At 37.7% G+C, this 20,880-nt stretch overlaps 1 pseudogene; it reads right to left on the bottom strand.

Moving 5' to 3' along the window:
- Positions 1–20,143: 20,143 nt before the first annotated feature.
- The window catches only part of LOC105815011, a 5,212-nt pseudogene continuing 4,475 nt past the window's right edge, over positions 20,144–20,880 (bottom strand).

Genomic DNA, 20,880 nt, shown 5'->3' with positions numbered 1-20,880 from the left:
GTTAAATCGTGTAAAAAAAAAAAATGTTGAAGTCCTAAGCTCTGGTCCCTCAGAAAGTGACCTTACCTGGAGATGGGGTTCCTGCAGATGTAACTAGTTAAGACGAAGTCACACGGGAGTCAGGTAGCCCCTAATCCAATACGACTGATGTCCTTCTAAGAAGACGCCTGCGTGAAGACAGAGACAAACAGGGAGAATGCCACGTGAAGACGGAGGCAGATGTTGGAGTTACGCTCCCGTAAAGCCAATGAGAGCCTGGGCCCATCGGAAGTTGGAAGAGGAGACTTCAGAGGGAGCATGGCCCCACCAACTCATTGATTTTTAACTTTTAGCTTCCAGAACTGTGATACAATAAATTTCTGTTATTTTAAGCCACACAGTTTGTGGTACTATATTACAACAGCCCTAGGAAACTAATACACCAACTCTACTTTTACAACCCAATTTTGAAATGAAGCCAAACAGAAGAAAACCATCACATTGCTTTGTAACTGGGTTTATGGAGCATTTGGTAAATTTTATTAGAACTCTGTATATGTTTTTGTTGATTAGTGATAATGATCGGTTGCATAATGCCCATAAATGTGAGCATCTTTAACTGCTTTGGAACATAAGTCCTTTATAAACTAATTGGGAGCAGAGTTGGAGTAACTCAAGCTCAAACTAATCACCAGCAGAATCAGACACAGATCTTTCCTTTGCATTTTCCAAACTAAAAGCTCAGTCTTCAACAGGCTTTCTTTTTTTCTTCTTTTAGTTGAAGCATTGTCTATGTATATTTAATCAAATGACTGAGTCAACGATTTCTTATAAAAAACAGTTTTTAACTCTTTTGAAGTTCACGAACATGCATGTCATGTAGCCACTAATTATTTCTGCTATCTTACCCATAATAAGACAGTTAGGACTCACTACTCCAGTAATCTTGCTGACTCATATCCTGAATCAGAGAGAAAATTCACAGAGAATAAATTATACATAAACTTAAACCTACCTAGGCACATAGCAATTATTTCTACTGTTTACATTGTTTCATTTTACTTATCTTTGTTTTCAAGGTTCTCAGCCACGCCTTGATGGTTTCCTTTCTCCCATTTTTTTTTCTGTCACTGTAAACTCTTATACTAAACCAAAATTTACTGTTTTGTCTTTTTCTTTTGCGGTCCATGTGTTTTCACAATAAGGATAAAAGAAGATTTTGCATGTTATAATGAAGCAGGACTATAAACATAGCAAATGATATTTTTCAAATAGTTTCTAGTATGGTTTGCAACATGTTAAAATTGATTGCTCCTCCTTCCTTTACTCAAACTCAAATTTAATTCTTAATTAATTCAGTTTTTCTTTTCTTTTTTCTTTTTTTTTTTAAGACTTGAGGGTCATGGAAACAACTTTGAGGTTTGAGTTTGGTCACATTATATGGGTTTTAACCTTCATAGTTATCTTATAACCCAAATAAATATTAGTCATTCTGATAAAGGGTTAGAAGAATTGTTTGGACATCACATAGGACTTTGGCTCAGATAAATTATTAAATTAATACATTTTCTCATGAAAATGTCTTCAGTTTTCCTTTCCTGACTTATGGGCTCCTGTAAGTTTTCTAAGTTCCATCTGACTCTAAAAGTGCTTTAAAATAATGCTCTGGCCTAAGGATATTTGGGAAAATTATCAAATTTGCTTTATTCACAGATAGTATTATTTTATTTGAGGGAGATTTCTAATGATAATTATTATTATATTAAATTATGTCAAAGATTCATTTTATAGTTTACTTTTACATTTTTCCTTAGCCATTGCTTACTTATTCATGATATAAATGGAGACCAGTAGATAGCTCCTCATATGACCATTATTATACGAAGATGGTTAAGGAGTTGGCTGGAGCTACAGGCAAGGTGAGTTCCTTTAGCCCCTTATCTTATACCCTAAGGGATACCAAATAAAAGCTTCATTTAGCAGTATTTGCTTCCAATGTGCGGCACCAGCAAGAGCTACATTCAGGTACAGGAATCTGTGTTAAGAGGTGGGCTCTGGCCCCGTTGTTTCACCATCTGTCTTCCAGCCCTAGACTGCAGTTCTTCTAGGAAGACTACGAGGGGAGAAGACCCAACACTCACATACTCTCTCAATGGGGGAGAGTAGGGAGCAGCAAGCACTTGTATTTTTTAAAGCACCACATATAATTCGGATGTGAAATCAGCATTATGATCCATGCCTTAGAAGCCATCAATTGCCTAGTTTTACTCAGAGCTTTAGACTAGAACATGGAATCTAGAGATAAACAACCTGGGACCAGTCCCCAACTCTGCCCCTTTACTAGCTTGGTGAGGGTCAGTAAATTACTTGATCTCTGTACCTCATTCACTCAATATCCATTTTATAGTTATGGAATGCCAGGCTCTGTTCTAAAGCTATATCAGTGAACAAAACAAATGGAAATTCCCGCCCTTATGACACTTACATTCTAGAGCAAGGAGACTGACAAAACAACAAAAACAGTAAATAAGATAAACATATATTAGAAGATGATAAGACAATTGGGGGAGGGAATCAGGAGGGGGGATTGAGAGATGCTATGGTAACAAACGACCCCCAATGCTTAGTGATTTAAGACGATAAAGGTTTATTTTTGGCTCATGATACATATATACCTTGTGAGCAGGGGAACTGTGTCATTGTAATTATTCAGGGACACGTGCTGACAAGTAGCCGAGCTATCCAAGTTTACCAATCCTTGTGCTATAGGGAATAAGGGAATATAGCAAATGTAGCACCGGCTCTTAAAGCTTCTGCTCACATTCCATTGACCAAAGTCAGTCACATCTAACATGGAAGGAAGAGGCAGGGAAGTACAACTCAGAAGGGGATTAAAATAGAAATATTTATTGAAAAACCCTAATGGTTGTCACAAACTTAATACAATGTGAAATGTGAATCTGATTGTATCTTGGTCTTAAAAATCTACAGTGCCTTCTTATGGCCCTTAGGGTAAATATAGCATCTTTGACACGGCCCGTAAGGCCCTGCTGGTCTGGCACTTACCTTCAAAACCTCATCTTTTTATTCTTTCCATTTCACTTTCTTCATTCCAGTCATGGTGGTCAACTCATAGTCTCTTAAATATATTCTTCTTTCTCTCTCTCACATGCCTTTGCACTTGGTGTTCAGCCTACCCACATTTCCATATAGCTAAATCCTATCCCACCTTCACATCTCAGTTTGAACATGACTTTCTCTTGGGAACTGTCCCTGACTCTCCAGTAAAAACTCCTGTTATACATTCTCTTAGTACCTGATCCTTTTCCTCAGGACATGAGCTGTGTCTATTTAACTCACCATCCCTAGCACAATACCCAGCACATACTAAAACACTCAAATATTTGTTGGCCAAATGTAGATTTTGGATTAGTGCCCAAAGATTGCATCATGAGATTCCACAGGAAAAATAGACAATTTTACCAGCAGAGCTGTTGGAAAGCGATCTGTATCAGACTTGCTTGTGTAAGAGAATGCACAGCAGAGACCTCTTACATATATACTTTGTTGCAGAGGTTTCTCTAACATTAGAATATGTTCCTGGATAGTTGTTTGTTTTTTGGTGGTGGTGGTGTTGTTTTTGAGACAGAGTCTCCGTCTGTCACCCAGGCTGGAGTGCAGTGGCATAATCATAGCTCACTGCAGGCTCAAACTCCTAGGCTCAAGTGATCCTCCTGCCTCAATCCCCCTAGCTAGGACTGGAGGCGTGCATCACCACATCTGGCTCATTTTTCTTATTTTTTGTAGACATGAGGGTCTCACTGGGTTGCCCAGGCTGGTCTTGAACTTCTGGCCTCACATGGTCCTCCCACCACAGCCTCCCATAGTGCTGGGATTACATGCGTGAGCCACTGTGCCTGGCACTGAATAGTTCTAATTGTAAGATTTTCTGAATCTTGTTTTTTCCATTTGTAAAAATGAGACTTTTAGCAAGAATATGTCAAATTTTTTATCCTTTTTGAAGAGTCTGGATTTCTAGATAAAAAACTTACTAGATACTAGATGAGTCAGAAAACATAAAATATGTTTGAGGAGTCTTAGTGGAGACAAAACAAAAGTGAGAACAGTGCAGTTAAGGCAGGCGAAGGAGCAGTCCTCCTTCAGTGAAGGAGATGTACTTGTTTGCTAGGGTCACCATAACAAAATACTGCAGACTGGGTGACTTCAACAACAGAAATTTATTTTCTCTCATCCTGGAGGCTGGAAGTCCAAGATCAAGGTGCCAGCAAGGTTGGTTCCTCTCCTTGAGCTTGCAATGGCTGCCCTCTTGCTGCCTCTTCACATGGTCTTTTTTCTGACCATGCCCATCCCTGATGTCTCTTTTGTGTGTCCAAATTTCCTCTTTTTATAAGGAACCAGTCAAATTAGATTAGGGCCCACTCTAACAACATTATTTTAATTTAATGGCCCCTTTAAAGGCCTATCTCCAAATATAGTCACATTCTAAGCTACTGGGGCTTTAGGGCTTCAATATACAAATTTTAGGGGGGACACAACCAAACCCATAACAGAAGGCAAGGAAGAAGTGTAGGAAGAAAGTGGAGATGGGCTGCACAGGTCAGCAGGCTGGCTTGTGCTAGGTGAAGTTATTGAGTGAATAAGTCATTGGAATGTGACTTCCTTAGGAAAGAAGTTCTGGAACCACCATCACCACCTCCACCCCTCTCCATCCCCCTGGTATGATCCCCAAGCCACACATTCAAATACTCTTATTATATCTACAATTACTTAATTCGTGTCTGTCTTCTCTCCTATAAGGTGTCATAGGGCAGGAACTTTTTCTTGTTCACTGCTGTAAGTCTAGTACTTGACACTTCATCAATGTGCAACAATTTTTTTTTTTTTTTTTTTTTTGAGACAGAGTCTGGCTCTGTTGCCCTGGCTAGAGTGCCATGGCGTCAGCCTAGCTCACAGCAACCTCAAACTCCTGAGCTCAAGCGATCCTTCTGCCTCAGCCTTCCGAATAGCTGGGACTACAGGCATGCGCCACCATGCCCGGCTAATCTTTTCTGTATATATATTTTTAGTTGTCCAGATAATTTCTTTCTATTTTTAGTAGAGACGGGGTCTCGCTCTTGCTCAGGCTGGTCTCGAACTCCTGACGTTGAGCGATCCACCCGCCTCGGCCTCCCAGAGAGCTGGGATTACAGCGTGAGCCACCGTGCCCGGCCAATGTGCAACAGTTTTTGTTCACATGAAAGAATAAGTGGAAGATGATGATAAAGAAGAGAAATGGAGTCCTGGATGTTCTCGAGGGTTTATGGGCCTCAGCCAGCCTCCCATAGGGAGCAGAGCCTCTACCATGGAGACTTTGGACAAACCCTTCCTTCCCCACCATCCCTAAATTATTGCTCCTCTCTCCCCACTTATAATAAATAAGATTTACCTTTGGGACCTGTTGAGTAAACCTAGAGTGACATTTAGGTTTTTGTTTGACTATTCTTCTAAAACACATGATTTTGTTGATGCCTGAAGTTCTTTAATATACGAAAAAGTCTTTCATTCCTCAACCAGTGATAAAAGATTTAAATGCAACTCTATGATTAAAGTTGGGATGTCAATCTATTGAAATGTAATCATCCCACCTGCACATGTAAATGACTCTCAACCAAGATTTTCTTGCCGTTTAGCATGGAGAGAAGAGAGAGAGAAGAAGCAGGGAGAGGAAACTGCAGAAAGATGTTTCAGAAAGCTAACTTCCCCAAGACTTGACCATCAAGCGGGGCACCTTGGAGTGTTTGGGGACAGGGCAATTTTTGTTTCCTGACTGTGGGAATTCTTTCCCTAACCACCTGCAGGAAATAATTTACCCAGTAGGGAACAGAAGAGTCTTCCAGAAAAGAGAGCTGATTGTGGTTTACAGTATTTTGTATTTTGCTAGTATTTGATTATTGAATCCTATATTTTCAACATTTGTTTATAGTCTGGTTTTGTTAGTGTTGTTCTTTAAGAAGTCAGTGGAAAAATTCCACCCCCCACCCCCATTCCCTTGTAAAGTGAAAATTACACATCAGGTATAAGCCAGCTCTTAAACAGATTTCTTTAAAATAGTCACTTTTTTTTTCATTTGCTAGCAAGGCTATGTCATTTACTTTATAAGAAACCCTGTGCTGAAAAATACGAGAGCTGATATCTTTCACTGTGCTTCTTTAGGACTGTACTCAGCCTTATTAGATCCTTATTAGTTAAGCTATTAATAATAAATAATTTGGACTTTTTAAATTGAGGAGATTCTCATTTGATTTGCCAGAAAAATGAAAAATGAATGGCAGCAATGTAGATATTAAATATTTCTTGGCCATTACTTTAGCAGCTAGGTGCTATGGCATGCTTTAATTATCTATAAATGTGCTTTAAATGTTCTTACTCAAAAGGGTGTCCCAAAAAATACCCTCTTATATTATTATGATCTATTTTACTCATTTTAGTTCTAAGGATAAGGGAATGTCATGCCATTCCATTTGAAGTGAACAACAAAAAGGGTTTGTTTTTTTATTTTTTTTTTGAGACAAAGTCTCACTGTGTTGCCCCGGGTAGAGTGTGGTGGTGTCATCATAGCTCACTACAACCTCAACCTCTGGGCTCAAGCGATCCTCCTGCCTCAGCCTCCTGAGTAGTTGGGACTACAGGCACGCGCTACAACGCTCGGCCAATTTTCTTTTCGTAGAGACAGGGTCTTGCTCTTGCTCAGGCTGGTCTTGAACTCCTGAACGCAGGCAATCTGAGTCAGCCTCCCAGAGTACTAGGATTACAGGTGTGAGCCACTGCACCTGGCAACACAAAGATTCTTAAATATTTTGAAGAAAGTTTTGAAATTCAGACCCATTTAAAAGAAAAATAAGAAACATATTAAACAGCACAGCATTTGAGGTGATTTAAACTATATACCAAGGGAAAATTTAAGTTGGTGATAAGTTATGGTTAATTTGTGTTTGGTTTCTATAAGGGAAAAGTAGGTCCTTCGCATGATAGTTCGTATCTTCTCTGATACTTTCTTTCTCATTCCCTCTTCCTTTACCTTCTTTCCACCTCTAACTGACATCCTGTCCCAGTTTTACTTAAGCTTCTTCAGCCTGGATATGTTTTTAGTGGCTGATTTATCCAGCTCCTCCCTTCTTTCTGGGCCCTGTAGTCAAACCACATCTCATTAACACCCCTCAGAGGCAAAGCAAGAGGCCAAAAGAAGAAAGGAATGCCCACCTGTGGGAAGCTGAACTCAGCAGTTAATGGGGCCCCCTCCCACACCTCACCCCAGGGCCCAAAGGGATTTTCTTCATACTTCCACACGGAGAACACATATCCCAAAGCTATGTCTGCTGATGCCCTTTCCTGCTAATTCCACCACCATTTTGATGAGACTTTACTTACTTCTCACTTCATTATCTTGCCATTGACAGGTGGGAAGATTTTGCTTAGTTTTTGGCCCAACTCCAAGGTATATGCAACAGCAGGCAAGATCTAGGGAAGCAAAGATATTTTGCCTGTTTTCTCCAGTTTGCTTTAATAGCTGAGGACTGGTAACCAGCTGACAGTCAGCAGTTTAGATTAGTGACAATATGCGTCAAATAGTCCCCGGTGAAATCCCAATTCCACCCCCTTATAGCTGTTTGAATTGACTCTGAGTTTCAGATCTTCATCAGCACAAACTGCAGGGAAAGCACAATTAATTGCCTGAGAACAGGGTGATTGCAGAGTAAGTAGCTTTGGAACCTACATGAGATTCTGAGGGTTGTGTGCAGGTATATGTAAAATACAAAAAGAGCCTGACTTTGTTGAACATCAGTGGTAGACCACCGCAGGTGGCTCTGAAGGCCCTTTTTCCCCTCTCACTGGTAGCTCAAGGAAAGAACAGGCTGACATTTCAACTACTTCTTTCCATTGCATTGATGCTCACTGCCCTTCTCCTTTCCTATAAATGGTGGAATATTATGGGGGCAGTGTCACCCTTCTGGGGGCGGATGCACCCCATGTCTGCCTGGCCCTGCTTGCAATTCTTCCAAGCAAGGAGCCAAAGAACCAGGACAACTCTCCCTAACCACACCTGACAGTGGCATCAGAGGAGTCCTTTGGACACCAAAGCCTCCAAGCCCACAAGTCACTGGGAAGAGGTGAGTTTTCTGCAAAAGGATAACCCAGGAGAGCGAGACTGCTGGTTGCCCGAACTTTGCAAGTCACAAGGCCTCACTTTCAGATGTTGCTTTCCCAGGTCTGAGGTGAGGCCAGGAATGATTTTGAAAAATGTCCACCACAAGTTGTGATGTGCACTCCAGGATGAATACTGTAATCTCAGGGTCCCGTCAGCTCTTTGGTTCTCAAGGCAGGTATCATTGTAAACATATGGACTCTTTCTCTTTTTGGTTGGAGATGTTTCATAAAATGATTTGTTTTTATCTTCTGTCTTGTCTTCATCCCCAAATTTCTTGTACCTTTCATTATTTTTAATAAAACCTAATGTCCTGTGTTACAACTGGGGTAGGTAGATGGGCTCCTGCAAAGTTTAGATGTTTATACAACTTCTGTTTGTCACACTGGATGCATGTGGCGGGGTCGTCCTCTGCCTTCCATGAAAGGACCATCACTGTCTTTTCTACAACTCTGATTTCTCAGATACATAACCTGTTCACAATTTGCTATTTGACTTACAGAAGGCATTTAGATATTTTCCTGGCCTGTCACTGTAGTAACCAGAAGACAGCCCGCATCCTAGAGGAGCTTAGAGGGGAGGGAGACAGGAATCCTGGGGAGTCAGAGCCCCTAGAGAAGAAAGGGAAGTCTGAGGTAAGGGTTCTCTTTAGCTCTTTCTTTGAAAAAACAAAACACAAAAAATTTATCTTTGAAATATCTTATGGGCTGCTTATGCCAAGAGTGATGAAATCTTTTGGCAGTTGCCGTGATCTTTGAGCCAGTTCCCCGCTTCACAGTATCTTGCTGATAAGATTTAAATGATGCCAACATACCGCTGTTGGCTGTTGGACCGTCTGTCTCTCTTCGCTGCTTTGCACGTTTATCCGGTGCTGTGGCACCACGGGTGTCTCCTGGACAGATGCTGAGGCAGCCAAACCCTGACTCACTACAGTCATAAGCCATGTCTCTTTTCCTTGGCCAAAAACACTGTTAGGTTCTCTCTTCATCTGTCAAATGTAAGGATATTGGGCACTCCCTGAAACTTACTGCTGAGCTACACAGTATGAATTTGGGTGAAGATTTTAGTGGAAAGAAAAGTAAAATAGATCAAAACCTAAATGGAGGAAATAATGTGTAAGGGCAAAATAAACAGAAAAATGACTTTGAGAGATGATCTATTTTTCTTACTTCATTCCAGTAGAACAGTTTATAAACAGGGAAAAGCCCAAATTAAAAATATAGTTGTAAGTAAACTCTTCAAAATGATCAGTCAGCCAGTTAGATTATCATGATATTTTGCATTTATTAACCTTCAGGCTTTAGGCTCATTTGTGCGATCTTCAAATAGGCAGGCCTTCTGTGTTGGCCTTCTAACTCCAGTGAAAATGGGTGGGTTTCTCCTAAATTAATTAATGGGGCCTAAAGAGGTTTATAGTGCATATAGTAAAGAAGGAAAAAAAAAAACAGGAAAAAGTTGGATACATCTCCAGCTTGTATAGCTTCATCCTCCTTAAAAACAGACCCTGTTTTTCTCAGTTACTTAGTTACACAGCACATCACAAAGAGTAAGCTATTGACCCTTGACGTGCAAAAAGAAGTGAGCCAAAGACTTTGTAAAACTTTATTTCCTAGCAGAAAATCAAAGTAAATAATGTTTCATGAATGTCTCCCTCTCTCCCATCACAAGGTGAACAAGTAAGGAAGGAAGAGAAGAGTTAAGGGAGAGGGTTAGAATAAACTTCTGATCTTCCAAATGTGACCTGGGAGGTTATAACTTTAACCTGCAACTGTCTTCCATCTCCTGTGAGGTTGGGATTCCAGAAAAGGTAGACGTAGAAGAGGATGGATTTTCCAGTCAGGATCTCGGACAAATGATACACCGAAAGAACCATAGCAGGGGTCCAGGGGATAAAAACTCAATGGCATTATAGGGTACATGGATTTCAAAACTTTAAAGAATTAACTCCAAAATGCTCCTAGTAAATATTTCTATTTGTTGTGTATAGGCCCATTATTGGTATACACTTCCTACCTTATTGGCCATTCTACATATTTTTTAGAAAATGCCTTGTTATATATTTTACCTGCCTAACTTTGAGGGCAGTTGAAACCATTATGTGTGTTACTAGAGAAATTATAGGCTTACACAAACAAATTTAGAGACACAACTGCTAAATATCAGTCTCTCAATCGGCATTTTCACAGCTTTTAGTGTAAGTTTAGGTCGTTCCTCTGCACATGGAGCTTCCAGAACAGCGGCCAGAGAAGCACATCAAAGCCAAAAGCACAGCAAGTCATCAGAGTTCAGATTCTTTCCTGCTTCCCTGCAGAGGGGTCAAGAACACAAACATCCTCAATTGCTACAGCGGGAGGGACCATTAGTTCATCAACAGAACCAAACAGGAAGCACCAAATGGGCATTTCTTCTATTTATTTTGTGTTTATTAAGAAAAACGTAGTTTAGTTGCTTCAACCAAATTTGTCAGTGAGGCATAGAAAACATACATGGTGCAGTCATTTTAGTGGAAAGTCTAATCGCAAAAGATTTAATGCTGTTTTTTCAGTTATTTTACTTACTACAGTTTATACACTAAGGATTTGGAATTTCAAAATAATTAATATTTGCTGCAGTCTTTTGAGATTCACATTATGAATCACTTAGACTTTAATTAAATTTCTTAGCTATTTCCTTTCTAGACCAAGGAGGATGTGCATATATTGAGCAGGACACTTTCACCTCCCTCCAGTTTGTGGAAGGGTGTTTAACATTTCAGACAAAGCCAGGAAATACTTCAAATGGCACTACTGAGGTTCATAAGCCTAACCAAAATTTTAAGTCTTGATACATCAATTCCACTGCATCAGAGTGAGTTCCATCTAGTACTCCACTGCCAGTGTCGGCAGATAACAAAAAACAACACGCTGTGTAATGATTCAAGCAAGACTAGTGAAGGAGTAAAACGGAATGTATGTATACTTTTTGTGACTATTTCCAGAAATAAATCAACAGAACACTTCATTATTCTTATGATTACTTGGAATCTCTTAATTTCAGAAGACTATTTGGTCTGCTGGTTGAAAGGAAGTGAGTGTTCCTTTTCAACATGCTTCATTATTTTTCTCATCCAGCCAGTGGTGTAGCAAGGATGGGATAGTGGGCTGGCGAGTCTACCCCTAGTACAGGCAATAAGAGGCAGCTTTGTGTGTAGAAAATGGGAAAGCAATAAAATACAATAATAATAAAAGCCAGTCTGCTTTTTATTATCACTATGCACAGACAATTCCAAGCAACATCAGTGATACTACTACTCTTTGAAAAAAAAAACAAAAACGCTCTTCTTGAGTTCTGAACGACTGCTACAGTTACTGAAATTTAACAATATAGATGTAAGCTATTACCATGTTTTTTATTATTACTTATTCTTTAAGTAACATTGGATTCTACATGGAAATAATTCTAACTCCCAGATGCATTGTGGACTCAGCAGGCACTTGTTTATTTCAAGAATAAGCAGTCAAGTTCTGTTTCATTTTTATAATCACAGTACTGTAATTGTTTATTTTGAGTCTATGTTTAAACACAGGGTTACATAGTACCACAGGGGTTGGAGATATGAACTGAGCCTGAGGAGAGTGCTAATAATTCGCAATCATTACAAGCTTTGGAGAATTTTACCAAATTTATGATAGAAATAGAAATTTAGAAATAGAAATTTATGATGAATCTTCTGGTGAAGTTATTTTAATAGAAATTTTTCAACTGCAGAAATATTTGAAAGCTGCTAGAACTGATCCCAAAGAAACAAAAGACATGGACAGTGTTGTAATTTCTGGAAATTATTGTGAAATGGTATTTTTATGAATCTCTGCTAAACTTATTCTTAAAGATTTCCTCACTATTTGTGTATTTGGTACTTCATCTGAGAGAAATTTTTGAAGCCAAAATGAATAAAAAGTGTTCTGCAATCAGCTATGAGTGAAGATAGGTTGATAAATCTGGCTGTACTGAGTCTGTTGACCATGAATATATAAATATCAATTTGACAAATTTGCAGAAGTTAATGCTCAAAGCCCAAAACCGTAATGTGATTGTTCATTACTGTGACAAACCAAAATATAGGAATAAGTATTTTTTCCTCTCTTCAAAAAACACATAAATGTACTTGATAAGTATTAAATCTTAACTTTTTTGCATTTTCAAGTAAAATATGTATTTTATTAATTTTTACTAGCATAATTATATATGAAAAATTGAATAAATGAAAACTTTCATTGTCTGGATTTCTTTTCTGAACATAATAATTATTTGTTTCATTTCAAAATCATTGGTGAAAATAGTTTTGTCACATAAAGGAAGGGGTATTAAAAATGATCCCTTTCAGGTGTCCAGTACACTAGGTATACCACCACATCCATCTGTTCATTTTAACTCAAAACAGAGAAGACATAGTCTCAGTCTTTTTACTACCACATCTGTTTTCGAAATCTATGGCAAAAAGAAATTCATTTTAATAAGGCAAACTCTTAACAACCTAGAAATCGAGCTATCCTTTAATACAGCTCTCATCTACCACAGATTTTCATAATAACTATATTTTTAATAAATGTGTGTTTTATGTCTTAATTATTTTGTCATAAGCTCAGTAGGATGAGGAAAATACAAAAAATACAACCTGCCGAAATTTCAACATGATGAAATAGAAATTACGAATATCTCATAATGACTAAAACAATTGAATCTCTAATTTAAAACCTTATACTCTAGAAAATAATCTTATGCTTTTCAGAAAACAGAAGAGCAAGAAATATTCCCCAGCTTCGTTTGTGAAGTCAGCATAACTTTGATATCAAAACATGAACAGGAAATTGTGAGGAAAAAAATTACAGGGCAACCTCAATCATGAGCACATATGCCAAAATTCTTAACTTAATATTAGATAACCAAACATGTACAAATAATAATATGTCACAAGTAAGATGAGTTCATTGAATTATGCTATGTTAGTTTAACATTAGAAAACTGATCAATATAATTTACCACATTAACAGAATAAAGGAAAATAATGATATGATCATTGTACTAGATGCAGAAAAGCAATTGGTTAAAGTTAGCATATGTTTATAATTAAAATACGTCTTTTGGCAAACTAAGAAGAGAATTTCTTTAATCTAATAGAGGATATCTATAAAACATTGATAGCAGACACCATAGAAATTTTAAAAGCTTTCATTCTGAGATCAAGAGTAAGACAAGTATGATTGATGGTTATCACCACTTCTAGGCAACCTTGTAGTGGACGTCCTCATCAGTGTAATGAGGAAAGAAAAAGAATTAAAAAGAATAAATAAAGCTGCTATTATTTGATGTGACTATATATATAGAAAAACCCAGGAATTCTACAAATAGATATTAAAATTAAGTGAATTTAATATCTATCTGTAGATTTTTTAAAATTGTATTTCTATATTGATTAACAATAGACTGAAAAAAACTGAATAAATTTTCAATAAAACTGGAAAAAATTTACAATTGGATCAAAAAATATTTAAAATCCAGGAATAAATATTTTTAGAGTTGTGAAAAAAATAGAACATTTCTGAGAGGCATTAAAAAACACAAATTAATGAATTCCTATGTATCACATTCATATATTGGAAGACTCAGCATTTTAAAATGTTAATTTTTCTGAAACCAATTTTTTTTTCCTGTTTTAGAACATTTTTATTACTCTGATAAGATCCTTCACACTCATTTACAGTTTTGTGTTTTGTTTTTTGTTTTGTTTTTTTTTGAGACAGAGTCTTACTGTGTTGCCCGGGCTAGAGTGCGGTGGCGTCCACCTAGCTCACAGCAACCTCAATACTCCTGGGCTAAAGCGATCCTCCTACCTCAGCCTCCCAAGTAGTGCACCACGACAACCCGCTAATTTTTTCTGTTTTAGAGAGACGGGGTCTTGCTCTTGCTTAGGGTGGTCTCCAACTCCTGAGCTCAAGCAATCCTCCTGCCCTGGCCTTCTAGAGTGCTAGGATTATAGGTGTGAACCACCGCGCCTGTGAACCACCGCCCCTACAGTTTTTTTTTTTTTATTTTAGCATATTACAGGGGGTACAAATGTTTAGGCTACATATATTGCCTTTGCCCCACCTGAATCAGAGCTTCAAGTGTGTCTATCCCCCAGACGGTACACACCATACCCATTAGGTGTGCATATACCTATCTCCTCCTCCCCCTCCCACCTGCTCAATGCCCTATGAATGTTCCTTCCATATGTGCACCTAAGTGTTGATTAATTAGTAACAATTTAATGGTAAGTACATGTGGCGCTTGTTTTTCCATTCTTGTGATACTTTGCTTAGAAGAATGGGCTTCAGCTCCATCCAGGATAGTACTACCATTTGATCCAGCAATTCCATTACTGGGTATTTACCCAAAGGAAAAAAAGACATTCTGTAAGAAAGAAATCTACACTCGTATGTTCATAGCAGCACAATTCACAATCACAAAGATGTGGAAACAACCAAAGTGTCCATCAATACATGAGTGGATTAATAAAACGTGGCATATGTATACCATGGAGTACTACTCAGCCATAAAAAACGAATACGTTATCTTTTTTTAATGCAATAACCCTATGAACTGTAAGTACAGTGTACTATCAGTACCCCTATTATATACATAAGGAAACTGAGGCATAGGCAGTAATAAATATTTGCTCAATATCACATACCTAAAAAAAAAACCAAAAAAACGCATAGCTGGTAAGTGGTAGGGCTGGTACGTAAATCTAAATAATCTGGCTCCAGAACCCTGGCTCCTCACCACTGTGCTACAGTACCTCATGTATACGAAGACAACGTATATAAGAAAAATTGCATCATGTAGGATTTGCTTTAGCTAAATCTTACCAGAGTATCATTATTCATCATTTAAAATTAGAAATGTTCTATTTGCAGAATTAATCCAGATAAATTGCAAAGCATTGGTATTATTAATGATTACAGAGAGTCTTGAGGTCAAATAAAATCTGAATTGTTTAGAAAAATTATGTTTTAGTGAAGACTGAAAATTCAGATACATTACAGTAAAATGGTTTTACATGCTTCTTATGCCTATTAGTGAGCAAAAATATGTGCTTTTTTTTTAAAAAATGGTACTGAAGACTTGGAATATAAATTCAGTCTGTTCTGATTTATTTAGACTTTTTACTTCTGCATTCAATAACAGTTTTGAACTGTTATTGCCATCCTCCTTGGCAGTTTTGGAGGATGTTATGAAATTTGGTATGATTATGAAGGTTATACCTTCAGCAACTGTGGTAGAAATTTGCAGTTATATTAATTCTATGAGAAAGGACAACCACCACAGAGAATAAACTTTATCCGTTCTTTGCTGTTACCAGGAGCTTTGCTATTTTTCCCCTCTGTTTGGTGTTCTGATTAACCTTCCTTTTGGGCTCTACTTATCTTTAATTATTATGCATCCTTTCATAGTGAAATGTTTTAAATTTGGATTTTATGAATTTAAAATTCATTATAATTCATAGACTGAACCTCTGGCTTAAGTACAGAGAGAGTGGCAGGCTTAGCTAGACAATTTGACCCACACCCAACCAGCATCTGCAGAGTTTTTGTTACCTAATTTGCAAAATCCACATAGTTTATTCAATTCACAAAGCAGTACAGTGATAGAAAGCTTTTTTCATTTTCCAGCAAAGTGTCTTACAGGCAGCAGCATGTTTATAAAAACAAAGCAGCTTCGTGTCAGTTAATCAAGATTCTCTAGCTTCTTCTTGTCAAGGTCTCTGGACCTTTGAGGGCTTGCCTAGACATCCTTGCCCAGGTCCATCTGGAACTACGAGTTCCTCTAGGGTCCCAAATAGCAAAACTGAGTATTCCAGAAATGTTCACTCTCATCTTTGTTATATTTGTCTCATGTACCCTGTGCTAGAATCTCTTTTCATCTGTATCCATTTATTAGTAATATGCTCCTGTTCAGTAGATAAATCCATTTGTCTTCTTGTCTGTAACCGGCTGAAAAAGTCCAGGGTGTGATCTCCTTCACTCCAATCCACTCCATCTGTTCACCATATTCCATGGCCATGTATCCTGAACTTTTCATCTCCCATAGCTGATGTGGCCACTCTACTCTTCCAAAAACTTACATAATATTAAATCTTAGAACATTTACAAATTGTCAGGGAACATGTACCCACCCAAAAATAATAACCTTTCCCCCCAGTTTCTTCTTTCTTTTTTTGGTTTATTTGAGTTGAACTGAAAAAAGTCTCCACATTTTTTTTTTTTCACAACTGGAATTTGGGGTTGGTGAAAGGAAGTGGTAAATACAGTTTGGAAAGGAATGTCCTACTAAGGAATTCAGATTTTATTTTGTGAGCCATGGGAAACCAGTGAATCTTTTTGTTGTTGTTTTAACCACTATACCTTAGGAACATTAATATGACTACTATGTTTTGGATGGATTAAAGAGAGAAGAGAACAGTGTCATTAAAACCAATTACTGCTGTAAGATCAATCTGAGTGAGCAAGAAATGAAATCCTGAACTAGGGAGGTCGTGGTGAGAATGAACAGGAAGGAGACAATTGTCAGTAGAATTGGTCTGACTTGGCAACTTAGAGTTGAAGGAGAAGGAAATGCCAAAGGTAACTGAGATTTTAAGATGCCTGTTGCCCATTCCTTGTGCTGATACTAATATATAAATATAGAACAACAGAAGAAGAATCTCCATTCTGCATTTAGGATACTAGTAAGTAATGGAAATACGGAAGTCATGTTATATGTTTGCAACGTCTCTTTACTAATGGTCTATGAAAATGGATGGAATTTCTATGTGAAAGTATGGAGTCACTCACTGAGAAAAAAGGGATTGAGGAAGGAAAGTACACAAGGGAGGAACAGTCATGAAGTATGACAGGACCCATGAGAGTACACAATCACAAAAAGCCAAGGAGAAGAGTTTCAGGCAGAAGGTTTATCTACTTATGGTTCGTTGAGCTTCTTGGATCTGCAGATTAATATTTTTCATTAAATTTGGTAAGTTTTCAGTCATTTTCTCAAAAATTTTTCTGTCACCCTTTCTCTCTTGTCTCCTTCTGGAACTCCCATTCCAAATATATTAGTACACTTGATGTCCCATAGGTCTCTCTGTTTTCCAGCTTGGATAACTTCCACTGATCTATCTTCAAGTTCATTGCTTATTTCTTCTGCCGTCTTGAATCTGTTCTTCAGACTTTCTAGTGAATTTTTAATTTCAGTTTTCAAATCCAGAATATGCATTTGGTTCTTTTTTCTAATTTCTATCACCTGAGAATTTCTATTTGTTGATTCATTGCTGTCATACTTTCCTTTAATTCTTTAAATATGTTCTAATTTAGTTCTTTGAACTAAATGGCTGCTTTTAAAAATAGCTGCTTTGTATTTTTTGTCTGCAAAATCCAACATTGAGGACAACCAGAGATTGTTTCTACTGAATAATTTTTTTCCTGAATAAGGGTCACACATTGTTGTTTTTTTGCATATCTTACAATTATTTTGTTGAAAACTGGACATATTATATAATATTTTATAGTCTGGATTCTATTTCTTTTTAACTTTCTGAAGGTTATTGTTGCTGCTTTTGTTTGTTTAGTAACTTTCCTGGGCAAAATTTGTGAATTTTTTTCCCCTGCCATTTCCACATGCTGATGTTTCTGCTCAGTTAAAAAAAATGGTACAAATATCAATGTAGTATGGATCTACACACCACACACATATGTATAGAGATATATACTAAAATATAATATATACACTATATAATCTATATACTAATATATAATGTCTATATATCTACATACATATGTATATCAATAGTGTATTTATACACACACATACACACACACACACAAATTTCTAAGCTTGGATTCCTAAGAGTTTCCTCATGTCTGCATGGCTTAGTGATTGGACAGAAGTTGTGCTCAAACACCCTAAGCCTATAAAGCTTAGGGTAAAGCTTCTGTCCTATGCAGATGATCTCTGTGTGAGTAGGGAGCTCACTCAAAGTTCAGGCTACTTTTAAGTTCTGCTCCACCTCCAGCTTTTACTTCCCACTGGGCTTTTTCTTATCTTCTCTGTGAATGCACACAACTCGAAGGTTAGCCAGGAGTGTGAGACTAGATTTGGCCTTCTCCAGTTTCCACATATACACATCCAGAGATCTACCCCAACCATGACAACAACCTCAGACTAGTGGAGCTGTTAGCTTTTCCTGCTTACCCATGCCAGAGATCATCATTTCCACCAAAAATGCTGCTGGGAGTGGTTGTCTCCTACCACTCCAGATTGAGTGAGCTCCCACTGACCATACAGAGAAGCTCTAGTCCTTGTGGTCCTGCCTCTGCAAAAACCTCTGGCCTCAATGAGGTGAGGAGAGAAGGTAGGTAGGTATGTGAGTAGCTTCAGGTTGGAATGCCACAGATTCTCATTATTCTTACTGAAAGTTCAACAGTTTTTCAAGCCTAAACACTTCTCAGATTGTTATATGCCTTTGGTTGATTTTCAGAGTGATGAAATGATCTTTTTTGTCAATTTTATCCGGGTTTATAGTTGCTTTTTAGAGAGAGGATTTGTCAAAAAGGAATCTGACCTTGTAACTTTGAGAGTAATTAGCTCAAATCTAAGTTTTATTTTCAAATTCTATACTTTCCTTTTTCTCTATTTTGAAGTGATTTGTGTCATAAGAGAATAAAATAGTAATAAAAGTGAAAAGTGATCTGAAGTATCCCAAGAATGGAAAAATAAGCACCACATGTACTCACCAGCAAATTGGTTTCACTGATCAACACCTAGGTGTACATATAGGAATAACATTTATCTGGCGTTGGGCAGAGGGGTGGGGGGAGGAGGGGACGGGTATATACAAACATAATGAGTGCGATGCGCACCATCTGGGGGATGGACACGCTTGAAGCTCTGACTGGGCAAGGGCAATGTAACCTAAACATCTGTACTTCCGTAATATGCAGAAATTAAAGAAAGGGGAAAAAAAGGCATAAGCAACCAGACAAAAAAAAAAAAAGTGATCAGGCTATTCCATATGCCTCAATAAAAACTGCTCAAGAGGATATGGTTGAGGAATGGTATGAAGATCAAAATAGTATGAATCTATGTAATTCTAGGACCTCCTTACTTCCCCACAGAGTGGAAATCTTCTACTCTCTAACTTCTGTAACAATAAACTCCTTTTAAACAAGCATGATTATGTCAGAACTCATTTTTCAGAGAAAAGAACTTGTAACTCTCCTTTTCATGTCACAAAAGCTTAGTCCAGTGAGCTACAGGTAAACCAATCTGAAAATCAAATTTAGAATTTGCACAGTCATCAACTTCAGCCCAAATTCTTTCAGGAAAAACTATTAAACAAGACCATCATTAGCCCATTACTCATATAAAGACCCACTGACACAATTGTCTGTTCTTTGAGGGAGCAAAGAACCCCGTCAGTCAGATGTTTGTATTCCATCAGTAATTATGATTTTCAAGACTATTCCTTAAACAGCAAAGTGTATGGCTCTCCGCAGGTCAGGCAAGTCCTCACTGCTGTGATATTTTCAAAGATGAGTTATGTTCCACACACGTAATTTCACTAAACTTGTACACTACCATATAAGCTGACTCCAAGTAAGAAAAAAAGCTTTTGGGTGTTTTTCATGACTTTAGACATGACGAACTTAGACTATGTAATTGCACAAAGATTTTCCTGGCATATCTTCCTTTTGGGAAAAAAAAGTACTGAAAGTCCATCTGTTTCATGAAACATTCCACTCTCTGTTCTGAATTGTATTATTTTACATAGAACTTACATAGTCTTAGAAAAGAATGTTCATTTTGTTAAAAGCTACCTCAATTGGCTAATATTATTGATATTATAGTTTGTTTTTACATAGTGTTTACCAGAACATTTGTTGTAATTAAGCAAGAATTTGGTTAATCTGTCTCTTTTTCTCTTTTCTTCCAAATAGTCAACACCATTAATAACTTTCCTATAACAAAGATGTGAATGTTTTCCTCCTGCTGAATCCCCAGTCTCATGAGTTCATGGTCTTGAAACCCTTGTTTTACCAGAATAGTCATCTGACTTGGTTTGGCTTTCCCATACCCAGAATTGTTGGCAGCAACAGAGTAACCCTTGCTGGCACCTGGGAGAGAAAACAAAGGGTCTGTTTTGAGTATGGTAGAAGATTTAAAAATGAACCTGATATTTCTTCTTCACATCTTAAAACTTTTATTTTTTATTTAAGACGTGCTAATGACCGGACGTGGTGGTTCACACCTGTAATCCTAGCACTCTGGGAGACTGAGGCAGGAGGATCGCTTGAGGTCAGAAGTTCAAGACCTGCTTCAGCAAGAGCAAGACCCTGTCTCTACTAAAAATAGAAATAAATTGGCCAGGCAACTAAAAATAAAAAAAAATAGCTGGGCATAGTGGTGTATGCCTATAGTCCCAGCTACTTGGGAGGCTGAGGCAAGAGGATAGCTCAAGCCAGGAGTTTGAGGTTGCTGTGAGCTAGGCCGATGCCATGGCACTCTAACCCAGGCAATAGAGCAAGACTCTGTCTCAAAAAAAAAAAAAAAAAAAAGAAAGAAAGAAAGAAAGAAATGTGCTAATGTACTAATAAGTTGGTAACCTTATCAACATTTAAATTCTTAGGAACCATTTTTAT

The sequence above is a fragment of the Propithecus coquereli genome, unplaced genomic scaffold, assembly GCF_000956105.1.
Source record: "Propithecus coquereli isolate 6110/MARCELLA unplaced genomic scaffold, Pcoq_1.0 Scaffold313, whole genome shotgun sequence".
NCBI classification, from domain to species: Eukaryota; Metazoa; Chordata; class Mammalia; order Primates; family Indriidae; genus Propithecus; species Propithecus coquereli.
This window is presented reverse-complemented; position numbering and strand designations above follow the sequence as displayed.